Source organism: Calidris pugnax, unplaced genomic scaffold (assembly GCF_001431845.1).
Source record: "Calidris pugnax isolate Ruff unplaced genomic scaffold, ASM143184v1 scaffold52, whole genome shotgun sequence".
Taxonomy (NCBI): Eukaryota; Metazoa; Chordata; class Aves; order Charadriiformes; family Scolopacidae; genus Calidris; species Calidris pugnax.
Window position 1 is genome coordinate 3,037,398 of NW_015090811.1, and position 26,090 is coordinate 3,063,487.

General features: G+C 40.0%; 1 protein-coding gene across 1 annotated transcript in view; it reads right to left on the reverse strand.

Moving 5' to 3' along the window:
* Positions 1–24,550, reverse strand: part of SPATA16 (spermatogenesis associated 16) — a 126,781-nt gene extending 102,231 nt beyond the window's left edge. Inside the window, exon 1 of the mRNA XM_014938797.1 lies at positions 24,521–24,550. The gene's annotated coding sequence lies outside the window, so the exon portion shown is untranslated. The remainder of the gene's footprint in view (positions 1–24,520) is intronic.
* Positions 24,551–26,090: the final 1,540 nt, after the last annotated feature.

Below are 26,090 nucleotides of genomic sequence, written 5' to 3' on the forward strand. Positions count from 1 at the left end.
GGACTTTCATAGCCTCACGGGTGGGCTGTTTACTGAAGGTTCTGTAGAACTCTAGAAAATGAGATTTAAGTGCCTACATCAGATACAAATTTGTAGAAATTTTCCTCTGAGCAGCCGTGTAGGACTGAGGAGCCCTTGAGGAAAATCAATGGACTCTTCTCACCAGAAAGCTCACAAAGGCAAAGCCCTATATCTGACAGGGTTGACATCAGCATGAATGGGAAATTGGCTGGACCAAACTGTTTGCTATGAGACTGACTTAACAAGGTTAAAATAATTTAATATGGAATAAAAAGCAACCCTAAAACCAGAGCATAAACTGTGAAATACAGACCAGTAATTCTTTAATTGCTTATGGATATTTTTCCAGTGGACCAGCACCTGAAATGATCTCTGCTGTATCAACTGGATTTAGACTGCTCCTATTGTATTTTTAGGTATTCAAACTGATTAACTCGACTTTAGGTTGTGCAATGGAAGCACGTTATAACTCAGGCAGGCTCACTTTAATCACTGCCTCAATAAAAAAACACTTCCAGGGAAAAGCTTTTAGAAAATCATTATCTTTGTCAGTTAAGTATTTTCCTGAGACTTTGGTTAAAATGTCTGTTTTTTATTTTGGAAGCGTTTACTGTAAAATGCTTCTAATGAATCACTATGCAGGGGAACATAGCTAGACAATTTAGCTCTATAGTCAGAAGGAAACTGCTCTAAATTTGTGAGCTCTCAGGAATGATCTTCCTGATTAGTCATAAGCCAGTTCAGCTTTTTGCTTATTTGAGGGCTGAACTTTGCTAAGAGACCTCTCTGTTCAAGGCACAGCCAGTTACTACAGCCAAGTGTTTTGTTGGGTCTGTCGGTGAAGAAACCACATCTCTTCAAATGGAGAGATGGGTTACATGAAAAGAAGAAACATAAGATCATTTATCTTTTAAAATCTTCTGGTTTTGTCTGTTGATTTCCCAAGGTCTCTAAGAAAACCTTCTTGGGGAGAGTGGCCTGCCTACTAGATAACGTAAACTTCCTTATGTGCATGATCTTATGAACCCTATTACTTATGCTTTTTGTTCTGTATCTAGTTTGATTCTGCTTTCAACACCTTCTTCCATTATCTCACATCAGATTAGAGAGGAACCTGCTGATAAATCACACTGGCACTTCAGCTGGCACCTAGTTGTTAAATTCTTTGCCAGTTCTTTGATGAGCTCTTTTTTTTCCTTCAGAATTTAAACTTTGATTTCAACCAGAAAAGCTTTTGCCCTTACAGTTGTGAAGTAAAACCTTTCTAAACACCAAAGACTGCAGCGCTGCCTTCCTTAATCTGCATATAGCAAGGCAGAACCAGTGGGCTACGTTCAGCATTGATTTTAGTGGAGGGCAGGGAGAGAGGAATTTCTTCTAGCAGTTCTCAGAGGGGATTAAGCTGCCTTGAAACTGAACCATCAGATTGCTGCTACCGGCTCTTTGAGACGTGAATTCTGTGGGGCTGCACTTCAGAGAGAGGTCTGTTTCCCTATTTCAGTAAAATCTTTCAGCAGACAGCAGAAGTCACTGTTTCTGAGGATCACAGCTGCCTTTCATGGCAGAGGCTGTAGAGAGAGAAGCAAATTCAAGGAGAGATTCCCCAGTGCTGGCCTGCTGGATCCCAGGCTTTCATGGTTTGGTGGTCTAGAGGGGTGGTACAGCTCTAGGAAGCAGAAAGGGGACTCAGTGATTATTTTTCCTACTCTGAACAAGTTTCCTTACAGTGACCACTCGACAGCTGTGTCCACCTGGACCCGTGCTCTGACATTGAATGCACCCTACCAACCCCTTGCTAAAACTCAGAGACAAATTAAGCATCAGATCGGGAGAGAACAATAATTCTCCTTCCCCCCCCTACCCCGATCAAAACTGGCAGAGATTTCTGTTGTCGCTGTTATGTTTTATTTTCACTTCCTCTGCAGCATAAGGTACAAGCTGCCTCGTTCGGGATGGTCTGGCTGTACCTCAGCTGCTGTCCCAGAAGCTCTAGTCATTAGTGGTCCATCTGTATTTTGTGCTCTCTGCTGTGAATGTTCAACACTGTGCGGTTTCTAGAGGGATAACATCACAACATTTTTCAGCCAGAGCGTGACTGTATCTGCCACACACACGGATTTTATGCAAAGATGCCCCATCTGTCTTTCAGCAACTCACTTGGGTACCAGCAGCAGCAGAGTTGTGTTAGCCTGGTCCCCCTCCAAGGCTAATTCACCCTGCTAGAAGATACATATAAAGACAACTGCTGTATTGGTATACGACTTAGACAGTGATGGGACTTTTCCAGAAAGTTATAGGAACCAAACTCTTTCATCTATAATAGTCTTTTTCTCCCAGAAGGCCATTTGAATTCACAGGGCAGTTATCTGTTACAGTTCATTTCAGTGCAAATGTTGGATCAGACAAAACTGCATCCAAAACTATGGAGCAAGTGTAAGAAAATTATACCACTGGTACTTGTACGAGTGTTATCCCACTCCTTCAATGTCCTCTAGTACAGACAGAGAAATATAGTACTATAAAAAACACATCCAAAGCCCCACAACAGATAGGTCATTAGCTGCCCTCCTCTATAATAATTTCACTTATATTGAATTCCAGATATCCTGATCCATCTCGAAGGTGAGGATGTTCCAGTTTTATCACTTAAAAATGAAGCGAGATTTATCTGTATTAGATTTACAGATAGACTTTCTGAATGAGCGTGTGCACCAACAGCAGCTACGCTGAGATCCGAACTGGAGATTTTTCCAGTCCATCTTTCAGCGGGATGACTTTTTAAGCACTTCCTTTACTGCTGAATACCACAAAGGCTCAGACAATCTATTGATGACGAAGGTCAGCACCTTCTTAGCAGCCCATAAAGTGAGTCTCTCACAATCAGGTTGCAGACTTTTTAAGATTCTAGCCATTTCTTTAGGCAATGAAGCAACCTAGTTCTTTTATCTTCCTATTTTTATTGTTTGAAAGCCTGAGTCACATATGATCTTTTTTTTTTTATTTTTAGTTTTCTTTTGGGGAAAAAAAATCCGCCACCTTAATGTATCTTTTTTTGTTCAGTACTCTTATTTCTTTGTGATAGACATAAGTAATGGCTCATTCAGTGCAAAATCAGAACTCCTTACATTTTTCTTGCTGTGATAAGGGCACACTTGCCATTATTACAGCTGCATTGTCCACATTGCTGCAGTAAAGGTTTTGTCAGCACTTCCACCCTAAATACTGTTTTCACTCACTGTATTTAACCTGTCTATAAAAAAAAAATAATAATAAATTAGGCTCTGGGCTGAAATTTGGCAAGGGTAATCATGTTTGGGTTTTTTTTTTTTTTCATAGTAGTTTGCAGGGTTTTAACCATATTATCCTAATTGGGCTTTGAAGCTGAAACTCACATATTAATTGTTTATGTGGTGCTGAGTACAACAACGCACTAATCTCATTAGGCTATAGACATAAGAGAAATATTAAACTGTATTATAATTATGGTTCACAGCTATCAGATAGCTAGTCCTCTCTTAGCAGGCTCTCTTATGCAAAGAAGTAAGCTTAGGCTTATTGTTGTTCAAAGTAATGTAAATCCAATTCCTTCTATTATTCACAATAGCTTATGGAACTTAAGTTGAAGGTAAATACGACAGAAATAGAACGTAAGAAATGAATCCTGGTTAAAATCCTTAACGTGTCTTTAAGGATAACGTGCAAAAAGAAATAGGAAATACAATTAAAATAAACAAGACAAGTTTTCACAAGGTATGTTAAATAAAGTGGTTGTTATTGCCTTCTTGAACAGTGCTTAAATGCAGAAAGGAAAGGATGGTGTGAAGTTGTGTGTCCAGGGATCCCGGATTCTTCTATGAAATAGTTGGGCATTGATTGGGAAAAAAAGGAAAATAGATAAATCCCTGTTCCTGCCAGCTTTGGATAGTCTTGAATAGTAATGGGATCTGCTTCCTCTCCCTCCTGAATCTTTTCCCTTCTTCACTCTATGTTTTGTCTCTCCTATCTTTCATGCTGGCGTTTCTTGCAGGAAGGATATAGACAGCCATGGTCCTGTGGAAATAGCTTGAGTGATTTAAGAGATTGCTTCTCCCAGCTGGTCAATACTACCCTTCTCTTCTACTGTTGCGGCTTCTAGTGCATTTCTGTGCAAATTAAAACAGCTTAGGGTAAACAGATCACAGAAGTACCTGGGGTCTGAGCTAATGCATTTAATTAGTCACTGAAGCAGGCTGGAAATATATACCATGAGTTTGGAGTATGTCAGCCATGGGAGAGGAGAAAAAGACAGGGGCATAGGCAGAACTGGGAAATTTCTGCTCTGTCTTCTCCACTGAAAGCCCATCATACGTATTTATTTGGTTTGTTGGCTTAGCCAAGACCACATTCTTTGGCACATGGTTGCCAATCTATAACGAGCATTAAGGCAAGTTTTTAAGCTTTGGTGCAGCATCTTAAAGGGTTATAGTAGTGGCTGAAATGGGTGAGCTGACCTCACAAGACAGCTAAAACAAAGCTCTTAATATTTTCCATTTCTCTGGGGCTTCCTCCCCTCCATGTATTCTTTAAAGTAGTATTTAAAAATTTTATATTACTGAGTATCACAGCAAAAGTTAACTGCCAACAATATAACACAAAATTAGGCACCTCAATTAACTATTCATTGTAGTAGAGATGCACAAGGATCTTACGGACAAATTGTTCGAATAAAATTAGAGCTGCAAAAGGACAGTGGGCTAAAAACTACAATTCTAAATCCAAATCAAGAAGGAACTAGAATTCCCCCTAGCAGCCTATCTCAGGGCGGGGAGGCAAAGCAAATGCAGAAAAGCAGCATCAGTGATCACAACCTGGAAGAAGGAAAAGATTCACTACATGGCGAGGGCTCAGGATACGTGGCCGGTAACTAGTGTGACTGAGGAAAAATGAAGAGAGAGAAACTGAGGACGTTTTTTAGGCATGGTGTAACCGTCATCCTTACACTCCCTCCTGGCAAAATACTTCCTCTAGAAGTGTGGGAGAAAAAATACTGAGAGACAAAAGAGACAGCAGGGAGAGCATTTCAGCTCTGCGTAATGATGTCATCCTATTAGCACAAAGCCCTGCATTGTCAATTAGGGAAAAAAGGTCAACGCTGTGTCTGACGGGGATGTGAAGCCTGGCCAGCCTTCCTTGATTGGATTCAGCAGCTCAGCACTGCGGGAGCAGAGCGGTTCATTTTCATAGCTAAAGGGCCACTGAGAGGAAAGAGGGAGAGAAAACGGAAATTTTGAAATGGCAAAGGTTTCTACAGCAGGCTCCTGAAAAGTGGAGTTGTGAGAACAAATAATTCTTCTGTGCGAGGAACAAGGATGTATGTGTGTGCCTAAGGTATAAACAGAGCACTGAGCTTAGGGTAATCCCTAAATGAAAAGGAATGCAAAGATTGGTCCTACAACTGAGACGTTGTGCTGAAAAAGCTTGAGTGGTTTTTTTTGGGTTTTTTTTTTTTGGTACTGCAATATTTCCTAATTCTGTTGGGAAGACAAGAAAGCAATTTTTGAAGAGATTACAAAGCAAACGTCCAAGTGTCCTACTTGCTCTCATTCTGAAGGAGATGAAGAACTATTGATTTTCTGAAAAGATTGCTTTGAAATGGTGGGAGCTGAGTACTTCTAAAGAACGAGTGCAGAGGGGCAAAGTTTGGTTTAGGAGGGTTGCCGCAGACTGTGCTGTGGGCTTGATTAGATCTGCCAACGTGCTATTAAGAGGTCTGCATCTCAGAACTGCTCTGGGCAGCCCTGCCTCTGGTATGAGGCAGGAATTCAATGAGAGCTCAGAGTACAGAGAGAGCTCTCTTTCACTTCACAAAATAATCACATTCCTACGGGACCAGGCTCTAGGAAAGCCCAAGCCCAAAGGAGAACGTTGGCAGACCTATAACGACTTCCATTAGCTATTGTGCAGTACACAAAACATATCAGCCCTCAGATCCATGGCAAAGAAGGTGCCTGACACCTTGCGCTGGTACTGAGATCAAAACACAGAGCAAGAGAGATGTGGCTGAGAATACAGATCCTTTTCTTGCTCTAGCTATACCAGACAAACAGGTTACCATGATTGAAACCAACTCAAGTTGCTGGTCACCACCTCAGGATGGATGTCCCCTTACTGTCCCCTCAGTCCCGCTCATTAACTCCTGTCAATTAAAAAGATGTTAGATGAGAGCTACTGTTTTAGCTGTTGGTGTTTCTGTTCACCAAAGGCAGAACTCTGCTACCTCTTGTGATGTTTTATAAGGTATAACAGTAGCTGCAGCATCCAAGCTCCTAAGTAGGACTATTCCATTTGAACAACTATGATAGTGATCCTTTTGCTAACTCTACGTAACTGGAATGAAACCAGGGTGTACAGAAACTTGACAAATCAGTGCTGGAGCTTTGTAAGTCACCGCTTTTATTGGACACTTAGTAAAGGATCTAATATCTTTCTTTATGTGCCTAACTCTTTGCTCTAGTACTGACACAAAAAAAGCTCCCCAAATCAAAGTCAACCAAAGGAGCAACAGGGAGAAAAGGAAGGCATGAGGCTGGGAAAAAGAAGAAAGGGAAGTCATCAAGTAGGTAGAAACTAAGCAAAGGTTTAAAAAGGCCATTATCTCAAGATGCAAAGTGAATTTTAGTGATCTGAGGGGCTATCTTCTTTCTGAATGTCCTTCCATATTGATCCGCTGCTCCATAGGGGGAATGTCCCTAGATAGATGTCATTAACTGGAATTCCTTTTCCTTGTCTTTTATTGTTGTGGCTTTTATTTCTTTGGTGTTGTTGTTCTTTATGACTGTTATATCTGATTTCCAATGTAAGAGCAATAAATGGAAGAAAAACCATAAAAACAGTAGAGTACAATGGAGGGCGAGGGAACAAGGGAGCAGACAGCAGGTGCTGGCGAAGCCCTCCTGCTTTTCTCCTAATGAGGATGCTCTTACAGCAGGGGTGCATGGAGACTACATCCTAAATGAGACATGGGAAATCTTAAAAACCTTGTTCAGATCTTCCACTGGTATAAATCAACACGGATCTGTCCCAAAGATTTCAGAAAGTTTGGAAAGAAGGAAGCTGATGAACCTCTTGACTACAAATGGGTTCCCATGATCAGGAATTCATCTTTGCAAAGATGACCATGCAAACAACATACCTCTGTATACCTCAGCAAACAAAACTAAGTTCTCTTTTGCCAAGTTAGCTACTGAATTTCTATGACCCTAGCAGTACAATTTGTCTTGAAGCTTCTGCTCAAGTCACCCTTAAAGGCAGTATTGAAATTCTTCTGCTTGGGTTATGGAGGCTAATAAAAAGTCTGATAACTGGTGGGAGGGCACTGAAGCATTCATGCATATGAAATCATATGCACATCTATAACCTGAGATTTTCCTAATGCCATGAAGAGAAATGCAGAACTACTGGTGCTTAATTCTCTCAAACTTTCAGAGCTGTTTTAAACACAGGTACCCCTGCAGTGAGAGATAGTTAAACAGGATGCTTACAAAAAACCTCAAACTGAAGCGGAGAGGTTGGTTTCCAAACCAACAAGGCTTTTTATTTACCTTCAACAAACTGTCTTAACAGTTTTTATTCACCGAAGGTATGGGCTGTCCTGAAACCTAGAACTGGCTTTACTCAGTGGCTTATACATACAGCAGTGAAAATTCTAGGGTGCACAGGAGCAGAAAGAGGGAGAAACTTTTCTGGTGGCAATAAGACCTGTTGAAATAGCCTAAGCATCATCATCATCAGGGACTAATCTGGCTTGGAGTCTGCTTGATTAAAAATAAGAGACAATAATTTTCTTATGGCTCCATAATTCAATTGAATAATTCAGTTTGTTATCCAATATTACTTTGTCATACAGAATGATCTGTATGTTGAAAGCCCTGTTCAGGCATAAACTAATTAATTTTCATGGCAGGACCAGTCCTGTGAAGTGCTGTGCTTCTACAATATAAAAGAAATTGAAGAAGCACAATAATTCACAGGGTGAGGCTGAATTTCCCATTAGATATGTAATTAAATACTATGAGTCCCACTGGGACACAGAGATGTTAAGCAGAGATATTAAATGAGTTAGCCATAGCTGTGCATTGGTCCCTTTGGCTCCTGATTCAGAGCACAATGGTGGCAGATATCATTGACCCATCCTTTAGGCTCCTTCATACCACCACAGTTGCCTTACATTAATGATATACCTCCAAGGGATTTCATCTCAGGTAGAGTATTACTGCAGAAATACTCTACAGAATGAGGCAAAATTCAGGGGTCAGAATATACAATAAAACATTCAGATAGTTTATCTATCCACCTCCTTATTTCATTAGCTGCTTTAGCAAATGTTCAAGTTATGCTTATTCCATTTCTCACAGTGTGGAATAATGAATTTCAAATATTCCTAGGCAAAAAAAAGAGCCTGGGAGGAAGGAAAAAGAGAAAGACGGAAAGATAAAAAATGTATGTGACACCAGGTGATGGACATGTGAGTAATTTGAGCATTATACTAATTAAAAAGTTATTTTAATACTTTCCAAAGTCATCATTACAAACCTAGAAAATCTAGAGTTAGGGTTTCTGGAGGTTTTTTTAACCCATGTCTTACAGCTATGCATTTCACCCTTAATTGCTTTGTAATTTGACATGCAACGGTTTAATAGTGGCAGCTGAAGCAAGTGCAGTAACCACTGAGAGCTAAAGCGTGCACAGATGAGAGCTCCTGACAGGCAGAGCTTCAATTCAGCAACTTTGTACAGGCAATAGAGCTGTAACATAAAAGTTAGCAGGAAAGAAAAGGTTGTGAAAAAGGACTGGCTGAAATAGCTCAGATTAACATTCAAGGCAGTTCTTTGACAGCTTTTAGTTTCTTAGTATGGCTCCTGGTTTTAATTTCTTCTTTTAGCTTGGTGTCTTCATTTTTCAGTGAAGAAATTGCCTTTTGTGGAATTATTTTAATCTCCGTGAATGTTTATTATCTCTGCTGCATTATTTTTGTCAATATGAATTTTAACCTTGAAGTGCTACAAGAACAGTAGGGAATTTTTTCTTCCTTCCCTTGATGAATAGAAAGGTACATGGCACAAGTTCTATAGGTACAAATTTCCCATTCAGGACGTGCGAGCCAACCTGGGCTTTGCAGCAGCACAAATTTGTAAGAGCAGTGACAGCCAAGAAAAATCCAGTGGTGGTTGTGAGCCACTGAAAAACCAACAAAAAAAATCTGATCCAGCAGTGGACTCTAACATGGTTTTGTTCATTTTATTAAATGTGTGGTTGGTTCTTGCCTTTATTTCCTTTAAACCACACCAGGACTGGAGCCAGTGCTGTCACAGACTAACGCTGATTCTGTCCCGTGCTTTTGTAACCTTTAAGTTATACTACTCTAATGTTTGATTTTATGACCTTCCTGAGAAAATTCTGCAAAGCTCCAATGGATGCAAGATATTGCAACCTGAATATTAACTTGAAGTAAAGTGACCGAACATGTTACATCAGTTGAAAGAGAACTATATCAGTTCCTTTTTTCCAGCTGATTTTGCCAGGAGAAACTTGAAGTCTTTGGTGTGGCTACACCTGGGAGGCAAACATCATGTTATGAGCTTTGCCATGAGCAGAGATTTTCCAGGGTGTTCTCTTAGCTCTAAAACTTAGATTCAAAGAGGAGCAGGGGTTTGCAATTGCTTTTGTGTCCTGAGTACAGGTCACTTTTGGGCAGTACCTGAATCTATTGGATTAACAGGCTGTTGTACGTGGGGAGCTGAATGATGATGCTTTGTCTCTCTGTAATGTCTGTTACTGTAAATCTCCCTGGGAACTATTCTTCTGAGAGTCTTACAAGGTGGCTATGAAAGACTGAGGGATGTGACTTATTCCTGTTGGTTTTAAGTTATGTGTAAATCTCGTTTCAACATGATTTTAAATTGTTTTTATCTGCTATCAACCTTTTTATGAAAGAACCAACAAGAATCGAGGTGTCAGTTATCCTCTCCAGGCCTGAGGGTTAGGGTCCTCCTTTTTGAGGCTGTGTTTTCTTCTTGACTTGTCTTTATGTTGACTAACCCTGGACTGTTCATTTTGAAAAAACAAAATCCGACAACCACCCAGCATCTGCTGCTGTCAGAGTGGCTCTGGTTTGCAGAAGACAGTAAATAGCAGGTTTTTCATTTGTGAGGCTAAGTAAAGCCATGAAAGCTTTAACCCTCGGTTATTCGCAGCAAGGCATCATTTCAGAGGATGCTGGATTTAAGCTAATAAATAAGGGGAAAAAAAACAACCAAACCACAACAGAAAGCCAAAGGCAGGGACTTTGAGCAGGGCCTGCTTTACATCCTGGCTTCTGTGAATTCTTACTGCAGCTGCTCTTGCAGCTGCATTATTTTCAACATCAATGTGAGCGATGCCATGTAATAGCCTCGTTACGGAGGGACTAAAGAGCTAACAGAATCCTAAAATCTTCAGACTTTTTATAAAATTTACATCCCGAAATACCATATTTAAGCTATTTTTCAGTGTTTGAATTTAAATGGGCACAATTAGAGTTGATTTTTATTTTCTTTTTCAACTGGTAGTTATTACATTGAGCAAGTATTCCTCGCGGTCACGGTCCTGCAAACACACACATGCAGCATCTTAATTTTCTGGGAGTGAGTACTCTCGCAGAGTCACATAACATTAGACATGCAAACAAGCAGTTACAGAGCTGGGGCTTATATTTATAACAAAGAGACGAGGAATGCAGCAAAATATTTTACATTGAATTGCCTGCATATTCTTTCAAAACAACAATGGTCCGCGCCTTCCTCATTGTTGGCCTTACGTGCCCTTTCAACCAGTTGGTAAAAGCCCTGATGACTTTGTTACAGCAAAAATAAACTGATGCAAAACACTTTAAAAGACTCGCTTTTACGTGTGTCCGGAGATTGCCCATAAAAGTTTGTCAGTGGTCACATTTGAATACCATTACAACAGTATTTCATCTATATTACCTAAATAGTTTTGCAAGCTTAGGCATGGATATCCTGACAATACCACCGATTTGCACAGATGTAACTAATGACCATTTAAGGATTAGGCACCATAAAAGGAACATATGTAATAAAATACTTAATTTATTGATCCTCTTGTAATGCATTGGGGTTTTATAATTCCTGAACGCAGTGCAAATAGGGAATGAGCAGTATGGCCACCCTGAAATACAGCAGACTTCATCTTATTTAGCAGCCTGTTTATAACTCGGTTTCTAGAAGGTATGCAATTAGATGACAATCTCAATGTTCTTTTAAAATACTTTCTCTAGCCCTCCTGGCTGCAGGAAAAAGCTTGGAAATATAACTCAAGTATCATGTAAAGGCTCAGGAAATAAAAGGAAGGAAATCAAAGAATGTATTTGTTAAAAAAAAATACCATTTTTGTCTGGATGGATGTTCCTGGTTGCCTGCCCGAGGATATTTAATGTTTAAGGTTAACAATATTGAGTGACAGAGGGATGTTTTTATTGGTTTGGTGCTGTAATAAGACTACCTTTATCTTTTTTTTTTCATTCCAATTATCCTTTCCATGCATCTTTCTGGTAAGTGGGGGCAGATCATGTGATTTCTGTGCCTCCTGGAGCTAATAAGACTTCACTTCTTTTCAGTGCCGCCTGGGTCAACTTACTAATATTTGTGAAACACAAAGGAATTAGAATGATGAACATCCTATAAATAAATAAATGTAGCTCCATTATTAGCCAGGAAAGCTCTGTTTTGTTTCAAGAAGTGATTACTGAAAATGCTTTACCATGTATTTTATCAGCAAACAAGATGACATTAAGTGGCAATATGTTAAAATTAGTTGCCTTCCATTCTTTCAACTTTACTGGAAAAAAGTAACATTTTCTTTTCAGATTGTATTTCCCCAAGTATAAAACAGATGCATTTGGATAAATAGATTTGGAACATATTATTAAATTAAACGAAGAAAAGGAAACATAATGAAATAAAATCCAAGTATCTGAAAAAAAAAAAAAATCCTTTTCACAGGCCTGGAGTGGAAATTTAATGTTCCTTCTCTACTTTATCCTAGTATGAGGATGACAGGTATTCTGTCATCTTCCAAAGTACCATCTGAGATGCCACTTCTGATCTGAACAAGAATGGGTGTCCATTCATGGAGAACCAATTCAAAATCCAGTTAAATGTATTAAATCTATTTCTACATTGAGCACATTGTTTGTGCTTCGTACGTTTATTACTATTATTGCAATAAAATTAAATGGTGCCATCTGAGATCAGGTTCCTATTATACTTCCACATATTCATTGTAAAAGATGTTTTTCAATAGAAGAAGCAGAGGAAAGAAGTATTCCTTGGGGTAAAATAGGGTACAGAAGTGAGGTTCAGAGAAATGAATCCTACTCAGAGGCATACAGGAGACCCATGGCAGATCAGCTTCTTACTTTTAGGGTTCCTTGCAGTTGCTTTCCCTAAGTCCCATTAAAAAATAGTACTGAGCCAGCTCAGCACCTTTGTACTCGCCTTGGGGGCTCTGGAAGAACTCTTTCTGCTGGGATAGGAAGCTCTTCCCATTGGGGAAGCGCTTGGGAAGTGAAGAACTGGCTCAGCCCAAGCCGAGGGGCACACAAGGATGTCCCTGTGACATGGCTGTCCCTGATGCAGTCAGCCCTAAGTGCTTTTACATGTCCCAGCTCAGTCATTCCAGTTCAGATCTTCCTTGTGAATGCTTTCTGCCCACTATCTTGAAAATGGAAGAAACTGGACCTGCTGTAAGGTCTTGTACTTATATATAATGGGAAGTCTATATCCCCTCAACCTGACTTTTACCACTTGCATCTCTGGCCATTGAGTGTAAGCAGAGGTTTCTTCCCACCTTGGACCACTGGAGGAGGTATATTCATGCTCCTCTGGACCTGAGCTCCACTGATGTACATGATAAAAAAAAAAAAATGCAAAATCAGAACTCCTTACATTTTTCTTGCTGTGATAAGGGCACACTTGCCATTATTACAGCTGCATTGTCCACATTGCTGCAGTAAAGGTTTTGTCAGCACTTCCACCCTAAATACTGTTTTCACTCACTGTATTTAACCTGTCTATAAAAAAAAAATAATAATAAATTAGGCTCTGGGCTGAAATTTGGCAAGGGTAATCATGTTTGGGTTTTTTTTTTTTTTCATAGTAGTTTGCAGGGTTTTAACCATATTATCCTAATTGGGCTTTGAAGCTGAAACTCACATATTAATTGTTTATGTGGTGCTGAGTACAACAACGCACTAATCTCATTAGGCTATAGACATAAGAGAAATATTAAACTGTATTATAATTATGGTTCACAGCTATCAGATAGCTAGTCCTCTCTTAGCAGGCTCTCTTATGCAAAGAAGTAAGCTTAGGCTTATTGTTGTTCAAAGTAATGTAAATCCAATTCCTTCTATTATTCACAATAGCTTATGGAACTTAAGTTGAAGGTAAATACGACAGAAATAGAACGTAAGAAATGAATCCTGGTTAAAATCCTTAACGTGTCTTTAAGGATAACGTGCAAAAAGAAATAGGAAATACAATTAAAATAAACAAGACAAGTTTTCACAAGGTATGTTAAATAAAGTGGTTGTTATTGCCTTCTTGAACAGTGCTTAAATGCAGAAAGGAAAGGATGGTGTGAAGTTGTGTGTCCAGGGATCCCGGATTCTTCTATGAAATAGTTGGGCATTGATTGGGAAAAAAAGGAAAATAGATAAATCCCTGTTCCTGCCAGCTTTGGATAGTCTTGAATAGTAATGGGATCTGCTTCCTCTCCCTCCTGAATCTTTTCCCTTCTTCACTCTATGTTTTGTCTCTCCTATCTTTCATGCTGGCGTTTCTTGCAGGAAGGATATAGACAGCCATGGTCCTGTGGAAGTAGCTTGAGTGATTTAAGAGATTGCTTCTCCCAGCTGGTCAATACTACCCTTCTCTTCTACTGTTGCGGCTTCTAGTGCATTTCTGTGCAAATTAAAACAGCTTAGGGTAAACAGATCACAGAAGTACCTGGGGTCTGAGCTAATGCATTTAATTAGTCACTGAAGCAGGCTGGAAATATATACCATGAGTTTGGAGTATGTCAGCCATGGGAGAGGAGAAAAAGACAGGGGCATAGGCAGAACTGGGAAATTTCTGCTCTGTCTTCTCCACTGAAAGCCCATCATACGTATTTATTTGGTTTGTTGGCTTAGCCAAGACCACATTCTTTGGCACATGGTTACCAATCTATAACGAGCATTAAGGCAAGTTTTTAAGCTTTGGTGCAGCATCTTAAAGGGTTATAGTAGTGGCTGAAATGGGTGAGCTGACCTCACAAGACAGCTAAAACAAAGCTCTTAATATTTTCCATTTCTCTGGGGCTTCCTCCCCTCCATGTATTCTTTAAAGTAGTATTTAAAAATTTTATATTACTGAGTATCACAGCAAAAGTTAACTGCCAACAATATAACACAAAATTAGGCACCTCAATTAACTATTCATTGTAGTAGAGATGCACAAGGATCTTACGGACAAATTGTTCGAATAAAATTAGAGCTGCAAAAGGACAGTGGGCTAAAAACTACAACTCTAAATCCAAATCAAGAAGGAACTAGAATTCCCCCTAGCAGCCTATCTCAGGGCGGGGAGGCAAAGCAAATGCAGAAAAGCAGCATCAGTGATCACAACCTGGAAGAAGGAAAAGATTCACTACATGGCGAGGGCTCAGGATACGTGGCCGGTAACTAGTGTGACTGAGGAAAAATGAAGAGAGAGAAACTGAGGACGTTTTTTAGGCATGGTGTAACCGTCATCCTTACACTCCCTCCTGGCAAAATACTTCCTCTAGAAGTGTGGGAGAAAAAATACTGAGAGACAAAAGAGACAGCAGGGAGAGCATTTCAGCTCTGCGTAATGATGTCATCCTATTAGCACAAAGCCCTGCATTGTCAATTAGGGAAAAAAGGTCAACGCTGTGTCTGACGGGGATGTGAAGCCTGGCCAGCCTTCCTTGATTGGATTCAGCAGCTCAGCACTGCGGGAGCAGAGCGGTTCATTTTCATAGCTAAAGGGCCACTGAGAGGAAAGAGGGAGAGAAAACGGAAATTTTGAAATGGCAAAGGTTTCTACAGCAGGCTCCTGAAAAGTGGAGTTGTGAGAACAAATAATTCTTCTGTGCGAGGAACAAGGATGTATGTGTGTGCCTAAGGTATAAACAGAGCACTGAGCTTAGGGTAATCCCTAAATGAAAAGGAATGCAAAGATTGGTCCTACAACTGAGACGTTGTGCTGAAAAAGCTTGAGTGGTTTTTTTTGGGTTTTTTTTTTTTGGTACTGCAATATTTCCTAATTCTGTTGGGAAGACAAGAAAGCAATTTTTGAAGAGATTACAAAGCAAACGTCCAAGTGTCCTACTTGCTCTCATTCTGAAGGAGATGAAGAACTATTGATTTTCTGAAAAGATTGCTTTGAAATGGTGGGAGCTGAGTACTTCTAAAGAACGAGTGCAGAGGGGCAAAGTTTGGTTTAGGAGGGTTGCCGCAGACTGTGCTGTGGGCTTGATTAGATCTGCCAACGTGCTATTAAGAGGTCTGCATCTCAGAACTGCTCTGGGCAGCCCTGCCTCTGGTATGAGGCAGGAATTCAATGAGAGCTCAGAGTACAGAGAGAGCTCTCTTTCACTTCACAAAATAATCACATTCCTACGGGACCAGGCTCTAGGAAAGCCCAAGCCCAAAGGAGAACATTGGCAGACCTATAACGACTTCCATTAGCTATTGTGCAGTACACAAAACATATCAGCCCTCAGATCCATGGCAAAGAAGGTGCCTGACACCTTGCGCTGGTACCGAGATCAAAACACAGAGCAAGAGAGATGTGGCTGAGAATACAGATCCTTTTCTTGCTCTAGCTATACCAGACAAACAGGTTACCATGATTGAAACCAACTCAAGTTGCTGGTCACCACCTCAGGATGGATGTCCCCTTACTGTCCCCTCAGTCCCACTCATTAACTCCTGTTAATCAAAAAGATGTTAGATAAGAACTACTGTTTTAGCTGTTGGTGTTTCTGTTCACCAAAGGCAGAACTCTGCTACCTCTTGTGATGTTTTATAAGGTATAACAGTAGCTGCAGCATCCAAGCTCCTAAGTAGGACTATTCCATTTGAACAACTATGATAGTGATCCTTTTGCTAACTCTACGTAACTGGAATGAAACCAGGGTGTACAGAAACTTGACAAATCAGTGCTGGAGCTTTGTAAGTCACCGCTTTTATTGGACACTTAGTAAAGGATCTGATATCTTTCTTTATGTGCCTAACTCTTTGCTCTAGTACTGACACAAAAAAAGCTCCCCAAATCAAAGTCAACCAAAGGAGCAACAGGGAGAAAAGGAAGGCATGAGGCTGGGAAAAAGAAGAAAGGGAAGTCATCAAGTAGGTAGAAACTAAGCAAAGGTTTAAAAAGGCCATTATCTCAAGATGCAAAGTGAATTTTAGTGATCTGAGGGGCTATCTTCTTTCTGAATGTCCTTCCATATTGATCCGCTGCTCCATAGGGGGAATGTCCCTAGATAGATGTCATTAACTGGAATTCCTTTTCCTTGTATTTTATTGTTGTGGCTTTTATTTCTTTGGTGTTGTTGTTCTTTATGACTGTTATATCTGATTTCCAATGTAAGAGCAATAAATGGAAGAAAAACCATAAAAACAGTAGAGTACAATGGAGGGCGAGGGAACAAGGGAGCAGACAGCAGGTGCTGGCGAGTCCCTCCTGCTTTTCTCCTAATGAGGATGCTCTTACAGCAGGGGTGCATGGAGACTACATCCTAAATGAGACATGGGAAATCTTAAAAACCTTGTTCAGATCTTCCACTGGTATAAATCAACACGGATCTGTCCCAAAGATTTCAGAAAGTTTGGAAAGAAGGAAGCTGATGAACCTCTTGACTACAAATGGGTTCCCATGATCAGGAATTCATCTTTGCAAAGATGACCATGCAAACAACATACCTCTGTATACCTCAGCAAACAAAACTAAGTTCTCTTTTGCCAAGTTAGCTACTGAATTTCTATGACCCTAGCAGTACAATTTGTCTTGAAGCTTCTGCTCAAGTCACCCTTAAAGGCAGTATTGAAATTCTTCTGCTTGGGTTATGGAGGCTAATAAAAAGTCTGATAACTGGTGGGAGGGCACTGAAGCATTCATGCATATGAAATCATATGCACATCTATAACCTGAGATTTTCCTAATGCCATGAAGAGAAATGCAGAACTACTGGTGCTTAATTCTCTCAAACTTTCAGAGCTGTTTTAAACACAGGTACCCCTGCAGTGAGAGATAGTTAAACAGGATGCTTACAAAAAACCTCAAACTGAAGCGGAGAGGTTGGTTTCCAAACCAACAAGGCTTTTTATTTACCTTCAACAAACTGTCTTAACAGTTTTTATTCACCGAAGGTATGGGCTGTCCTGAAACCTAGAACTGGCTTTACTCAGTGGCTTATACATACAGCAGTGAAAATTCTAGGGTGCACAGGAGCAGAAAGAGGGAGAAACTTTTCTGGTGGCAATAAGACCTGTTGAAATAGCCTAAGCATCATCATCATCAGGGACTAATCTGGCTTGGAGTCTGCTTGATTAAAAATAAGAGACAATAATTTTCTTATGGCTCCATAATTCAATTGAATAATTCAGTTTGTTATCCAATATTACTTTGTCATACAGAATGATCTGTATGTTGAAAGCCCTGTTCAGGCATAAACTAATTAATTTTCATGGCAGGACCAGTCCTGTGAAGTGCTGTGCTTCTACAATATAAAAGAAATTGAAGAAGCACAATAATTCACAGGGTGAGGCTGAATTTCCCATTAGATATGTAATTAAATACTATGAGTCCCACTGGGACACAGAGATGTTAAGCAGAGATATTAAATGAGTTAGCCATAGCTGTGCATTGGTCCCTTTGGCTCCTGATTCAGAGCACAATGGTGGCAGATATCATTGACCCATCCTTTAGGCTCCTTCATACCACCACAGTTGCCTTACATTAATGATATACCTCCAAGGGATTTCATCTCAGGTAGAGTATTACTGCAGAAATACTCTACAGAATGAGGCAAAATTCAGGGGTCAGAATATACAATAAAACATTCAGATAGTTTATCTATCCACCTCCTTATTTCATTAGCTGCTTTAGCAAATGTTCAAGTTATGCTTATTCCATTTCTCACAGTGTGGAATAATGAATTTCAAATATTCCTAGGCAAAAAAAAGAGCCTGGGAGGAAGGAAAAAGAGAAAGACGGAAAGATAAAAAATGTATGTGACACCAGGTGATGGACATGTGAGTAATTTGAGCATTATACTAATTAAAAAGTTATTTTAATACTTTCCAAAGTCATCATTACAAACCTAGAAAATCTAGAGTTAGGGTTTCTGGAGGTTTTTTTAACCCATGTCTTACAGCTATGCATTTCACCCTTAATTGCTTTGTAATTTGACATGCAACGGTTTAATAGTGGCAGCTGAAGCAAGTGCAGTAACCACTGAGAGCTAAAGCGTGCACAGATGAGAGCTCCTGACAGGCAGAGCTTCAATTCAGCAACTTTGTACAGGCAATAGAGCTGTAACATAAAAGTTAGCAGGAAAGAAAAGGTTGTGAAAAAGGACTGGCTGAAATAGCTCAGATTAACATTCAAGGCAGTTCTTTGACAGCTTTTAGTTTCTTAGTATGGCTCCTGGTTTTAATTTTTTCTTTTAGCTTGGTGTCTTCATTTTTCAGTGAAGAAATTGCCTTTTGTGGAATTATTTTAATCTCCGTGAATGTTTATTATCTCTGCTGCATTATTTTTGTCAATATGAATTTTAACCTTGAAGTGCTACAAGAACAGTAGGGAATTTTTTCTTCCTTCCCTTGATGAATAGAAAGGTACATGGCACAAGTTCTATAGGTACAAATTTCCCATTCAGGACGTGTGAGCCAACCTGGGCTTTGCAGCAGCACAAATTTGTAAGAGCAGTGACAGCCAAGAAAAATCCAGTGGTGGTTGTGAGCCACTAAAAAACCAACAAAAAAAATCTGATCCAGCAGTGGACTCTAACATGGTTTTGTTCATTTTATTAAATGTGTGGTTGGTTCTTGCCTTTATTTCCTTTAAACCACACCAGGACTGGAGCCAGTGCTGTCACAGACTAACGCTGATTCTGTCCCGTGCTTTTGTAACCTTTAAGTTATACTACTCTAATGTTTGATTTTATGACCTTCCTGAGAAAATTCTGCAAAGCTCCAATGGATGCAAGATATTGCAACCTGAATATTAACTTGAAGTAAAGTGACCGAACATGTTACATCAGTTGAAAGAGAACTATATCAGTTCCTTTTTTCCAGCTGATTTTGCCAGGAGAAACTTGAAGTCTTTGGTGTGGCTACACCTGGGAGGCAAACATCATGTTATGAGCTTTGCCATGAGCAGAGATTTTCCAGGGTGTTCTCTTAGCTCTAAAACTTAGATTCAAAGAGGAGCAGGGGTTTGCAATTGCTTTTGTGTCCTGAGTACAGGTCACTTTTGGGCAGTACCTGAATCTATTGGATTAACAGGCTGTTGTACGTGGGGAGCTGAATGATGATGCTTTGTCTCTCTGTAATGTCTGTTACTGTAAATCTCCCTGGGAACTATTCTTCTGAGAGTCTTACAAGGTGGCTATGAAAGACTGAGGGATGTGACTTATTCCTGTTGGTTTTAAGTTATGTGTAAATCTCGTTTCAACATGATTTTAAATTGTTTTTATCTGCTATCAACCTTTTTATGAAAGAACCAACAAGAATCGAGGTGTCAGTTATCCTCTCCAGGCCTGAGGGTTAGGGTCCTCCTTTTTGAGGCTGTGTTTTCTTCTTGACTTGTCTTTATGTTGACTAACCCTGGACTGTTCATTTTGAAAAAACAAAATCCGACAACCACCCAGCATCTGCTGCTGTCAGAGTGGCTCTGGTTTGCAGAAGACAGTAAATAGCAGGTTTTTCATTTGTGAGGCTAAGTAAAGCCATGAAAGCTTTAACCCTCGGTTATTCGCAGCAAGGCATCATTTCAGAGGATGCTGGATTTAAGCTAATAAATAAGGGGAAAAAAAACAACCAAACCACAACAGAAAGCCAAAGGCAGGGACTTTGAGCAGGGCCTGCTTTACATCCTGGCTTCTGTGAATTCTTACTGCAGCTGCTCTTGCAGCTGCATTATTTTCAACATCAATGTGAGCGATGCCATGTAATAGCCTCGTTACGGAGGGACTAAAGAGCTAACAGAATCCTAAAATCTTCAGACTTTTTATAAAATTTACATCCCGAAATACCATATTTAAGCTATTTTTCAGTGTTTGAATTTAAATGGGCACAATTAGAGTTGATTTTTATTTTCTTTTTCAACTGGTAGTTATTACATTGAGCAAGTATTCCTCGCGGTCACGGTCCTGCAAACACACACATGCAGCATCTTAATTTTCTGGGAGTGAGTACTCTCGCAGAGTCACATAACATTAGACATGCAAACAAGCAGTTACAGAGCTGGGGCTTATATTTATAACGAAGAGACGAGGAATGCAGCAAAATATTTTACATTGAATTGCCTGCATATTCTTTCAAAACAACAATGGTCCGCGCCTTCCTCATTGTTGGCCTTACGTGCCCTTTCAACCAGTTGGTAAAAGCCCTGATGACTTTGTTACAGCAAAAATAAACTGATGCAAAACACTTTAAAAGACTCGCTTTTACGTGTGTCCGGAGATTGCCCATAAAAGTTTGTCAGTGGTCACATTTGAATACCATTACAACAGTATTTCATCTATATTACCTAAATAGTTTTGCAAGCTTAGGCATGGATATCCTGACAATACCACCGATTTGCACAGATGTAACTAATGACCATTTAAGGATTAGGCACCATAAAAGGAACATATGTAATAAAATACTTAATTTATTGATCCTCTTGTAATGCATTGGGGTTTTATAATTCCTGAACGCAGTGCAAATAGGGAATGAGCAGTATGGCCACCCTGAAATACAGCAGACTTCATCTTATTTAGCAGCCTGTTTATAACTCGGTTTCTAGAAGGTATGCAATTAGATGACAATCTCAATGTTCTTTTAAAATACTTTCTCTAGCCCTCCTGGCTGCAGGAAAAAGCTTGGAAATATAACTCAAGTATCATGTAAAGGCTCAGGAAATAAAAGGAAGGAAATCAAAGAATGTATTTGTTAAAAAAAAATACCATTTTTGTCTGGATGGATGTTCCTGGTTGCCTGCCCGAGGATATTTAATGTTTAAGGTTAACAATATTGAGTGACAGAGGGATGTTTTTATTGGTTTGGTGCTGTAATAAGACTACCTTTATCTTTTTTTTTTCATTCCAATTATCCTTTCCATGCATCTTTCTGGTAAGTGGGGGCAGATCATGTGATTTCTGTGCCTCCTGGAGCTAATAAGACTTCACTTCTTTTCAGTGCCGCCTGGGTCAACTTACTAATATTTGTGAAACACAAAGGAATTAGAATGATGAACATCCTATAAATAAATAAATGTAGCTCCATTATTAGCCAGGAAAGCTCTGTTTTGTTTCAAGAAGTGATTACTGAAAATGCTTTACCATGTATTTTATCAGCAAACAAGATGACATTAAGTGGCAATATGTTAAAATTAGTTGCCTTCCATTCTTTCAACTTTACTGGAAAAAAGTAACATTTTCTTTTCAGATTGTATTTCCCCAAGTATAAAACAGATGCATTTGGATAAATAGATTTGGAACATATTATTAAATTAAACGAAGAAAAGGAAACATAATGAAATAAAATCCAAGTATCTGAAAAAAAAAAAAAATCCTTTTCACAGGCCTGGAGTGGAAATTTAATGTTCCTTCTCTACTTTATCCTAGTATGAAGATGACAGGTATTCTGTCATCTTCCAAAGTACCATCTGAGATGCCACTTCTGATCTGAACAAGAATGGGTGTCCATTCATGGAGAACCAATTCAAAATCCAGTTAAATGTATTAAATCTATTTCTACATTGAGCACATTGTTTGTGCTTCGTACGTTTATTACTATTATTGCAATAAAATTAAATGGTGCCATCTGAGATCAGGTTCCTATTATACTTCCACATATTCATTGTAAAAGATGTTTTTCAATAGAAGAAGCAGAGGAAAGAAGTATTCCTTGGGGTAAAATAGGGTACAGAAGTGAGGTTCAGAGAAATGAATCCTACTCAGAGGCATACAGGAGACCCATGGCAGATCAGCTTCTTACTTTTAGGGTTCCTTGCAGTTGCTTTCCCTAAGTCCCATTAAAAAATAGTACTGAGCCAGCTCAGCACCTTTGTACTCGCCTTGGGGGCTCTGGAAGAACTCTTTCTGCTGGGATAGGAAGCTCTTCCCATTGGGGAAGTGCTTGGGAAGTGAAGAACTGGCTCAGCCCAAGCCCTTGAGCTTGCTGAGGCACACAAGTAGGAGCACACCAGGGGACTGCATGGCTGTCCCTGATGCAGTCAGCCCTAAGTGCTTTTACATGTCCCAGCTCAGTCATTCCAGTTCAGATCTTCCTTGTGAATGCTTTCTGCCCACTATCTTGAAAATGGAAGAAACTGGACCTGCTGGAAGGTGTTGTACTTAAATATAATGGGAAGTCTATATCCCCCCAACCTGACTTTTACCACTGGCATCTCTGGCCATTGAGTGTAAGCAGAGGTTTCTTCCCACCTTGGACCACTGGAGGAGGTATATTCATGCTCCTCTGGACCTGAGCTCCACTGATGTACATGATAAAAAAAAAAAAAGGGTTCTAAAATAGGCTTAGAAAAGGGTTTTAAGTAAGGTCCTTATTAATTTGTAAAGAGACTAAATTGCTGAACGCACTTAAATCAGAGCAACTTGTTAACCCTACTTTTTAAAGAAATTCTGCAAGTGCATTTAAAAAATGCAGTAAAATATGAAATCTCTGCTGCTTCTAACCCAGACAAAAACTGTAACTGCAGGCCACAAAACAGAGCTGATGGAGGAAGGTGTGCTGGAGTTATGTTCACAACTTGGAACACTGCAAAGGTTCAACAAGTGTTTCAGAATAGAGTAGAAAATGGCATAAACCTCACAGACATCAGTCCCACCCCGGGGCCGAGCGATCCTCTTAGGTGCCAAGGACTAAAGAATCCCATGAACAGAGGGAGACAAGTGGATAAGAAACACAAAACAAAATCAGCACAATTAATGAAGTAACTAAGATACAAAATCTCAAAACAGAACAAATGTGCCATATTGCTAGAAAAATGTTGTTTTGCAGATAAATGAATAAATTTACTTTCAAGCCAGGCTTTTTTTTTTTTTTTTTCCACCCAGTAGCTTCAGCCCTATTGCTTCCTCTGCACATTGGCTTCCCCAGGTGCAGCAACTTAGATATGGCATCTAAATTTCCCTACTTTAGTTACACAGTTGAGGTGAAACCTAGACAAATGAATCATCACATCCTACCCGCTCCTACTGATCTGCTGGCTCAAAAATGCAGAGCAAAAAAATTGTGGGGAAAAGTGCAGCGGGGCTAAAGAAACAGAAAGAGGAAAAATAAAATGGAAAAGGCTAGTAAGACAGGAGAAACAATGAAGATCTGAGGAGGGACTAGAGAAATAAAGGAAGACAATAGGGGTGTGAAATGTGGTTGATTGATGAGTAGAATTAATGAAACTGAGCTTCCTGGGACTTTCTAGCTGGGCTCTCTGGTGGCTAACAGCGTGCCAGCTCCCATCGAAGCTTTCCCTGTGGTTGGAGTATTCACAGTGCCTCTCCCTCAAGTGAATTTTCCTAGTGTCTATTAAGGGGGTTGTTCATGATGCAGTAATTTGAAGATAGGATCCAGGGAGATAAACAATAAACAATAATTAAACTGTTTTCCTCAAAAAAACCCATAATGCTGTAGTTAGAATGAAATGGGACTGGAAGGAAGATGCAAAATGGAAAGAAAAGTGAAACAAAAAAGGAGAAGACCCTTCTCCATCTACATCTTCAAGGATGATTTTTTTATTTTTTAAACTTACATGACTAATGGGAGAGGAATGTATGGAGAGCACTGGAGAGTGGCTGAGACAAGGGCCTGAAAAGCTCCATATTGCCAGAGGAGCACCCTGAATGGAGATGGCTGAGACGTAAAGAGGTTGATTTTAGGTGACAGAAAGAAACAAGGCAGTTTGGGTAGGTGGGAGAGGAGGTTACTGGAAGAAATCCGTTGTGATCTCTGGAAGGTGCTGAGGCTGGACTGTAAATTTGGGTGAGATGAAGAAAATGAAAAGCTGCTCCCTCGTTAGTCTCCATCCCATTAAGCATGAAGGTGATAGAGGAGAAGTGATAGGTTTCCTCTGTGTTGGACAGGAGCCCTGTGCTCCCTCACAGGACTATCCCCACCGCAAGCACCAAAGCTACAGCCAGCTCAGGAGAAGCAAGATATTAATACCTGGTTATTCCTCCAAGGGAAACGTTCCAGATGTGATAACCCAGGCCCCACCTAGAGTCCTCCTGAGCACGGCAGAGAGACAGGCAGCTTTCTCACTTACCCGTTAGGTCTCCGTCTGCTGTTGGCAGCTGCAGTGCCTGGCGGAATGTTTCAGGGTTTGAAAGACAACATTCCAGGTATCCTTGGAGACCCCACCGCCTGGTGTCCCACACCTCCCCATGTCCTCACCAGCTGCTGTCCCTGGCAAACTCTGCATCTTCACCACCCTGTGTCCCCCATATCCGTGGTGTTTCCCACATCCTTACCACCCAATGTCCCCAACATCTCTGTGTCTCCACCACCCTGTGGCCCTGCTCTGTCCTCATCATCTGGTGTCCCCTACATCCCTGGCACTCTACCTGTTGCCACCACCCAGTGTCCCCCATGTCTCCAGCATCTCCATGGGCCCACCACCCCTCGTCCCCAGACACCATGCTGCTTGCTACCACTCCCCCACCTGCATGGAGAGACCCCAGGACTGGCTATGACTCAGTGGCTAAAAGCAAAGGTGGCAAATCTGTGTTATAAATGAGTCCTCCCAGGCTAAGTAGGAAGTCCAGCCCACCCAACTTGCATTATTTATGATGGGTGATGGCTCTATATGGAGCAACAAATTTGAAACTCCTTATAAACTTGGTTGAAGTTACTACTCTAAACTTCCTAGTTGGCAATCAAGATCTGATTAATTTTTTAGAGCATTATAACAATGTGCAACTTTGCGTAACAAAAATGTAGAACAAAAAGAGAAGCAAGAATTACAAAAGGTGAAGTAATCAGCAGGCTTATTATAGACACTGTCAGGTTGCTCAAGTCCCCTGATTTAAGTTAAAAAAAGAAAAAAGAAAGTACTAGTGCAGATGGATTGCTCATAAGATGTATCCAAAGTTGCTAGTCCAAACAGCATAATTTTTAAGGCTAAGCATTCCCTATACAGCAATGTTTGAACCGAATGCTTTTTATGGATGCGATTAGTTCGTATAGTTGTGTGATTATGCACATGGGATCTGATTCACAGGATTGCTTCTTTCTTCCTTGACAAAAGATAGATGTAAGAAAAAGCCTAAAAAGGTTTGTGCTAGTTAAAAATATTCATGAAAAGTAAAACTTCTGGTTTAGAAAAGCCACATAAGGAGAAAAAATGGAGTTTCTAGATCTTTTGAAATTTCTACTGTGCAAAGAGTTGTAGTGTTTAAGGCTCATAAAACAGATTAAGAGTCCAGTGACATACAAGAGTGGATTTTTTTCTCTGCTCTCTGTTTGGCTATATATCAATAGGTCTTCTAGACAGAGGAAGAGTCTTGCTGACTACATCAAAGATTCCCTATTAGGAACAGACCTTAAAAAATAAAAAGTGGGCCTACTTGAAAAGTGTTTGTCAGGTATTTTTTAGTGGAGATTTTGTTTCTTCACTAAAAATATGCACATACACACACCCCCCAAATATATTTTTTGGCTGAAAAATAAACAGGAAAATAAAGTAGTTGTGTTTGATTAAAATATGACTGATCTGAGAAGCAGGCTCTGTTGGTTT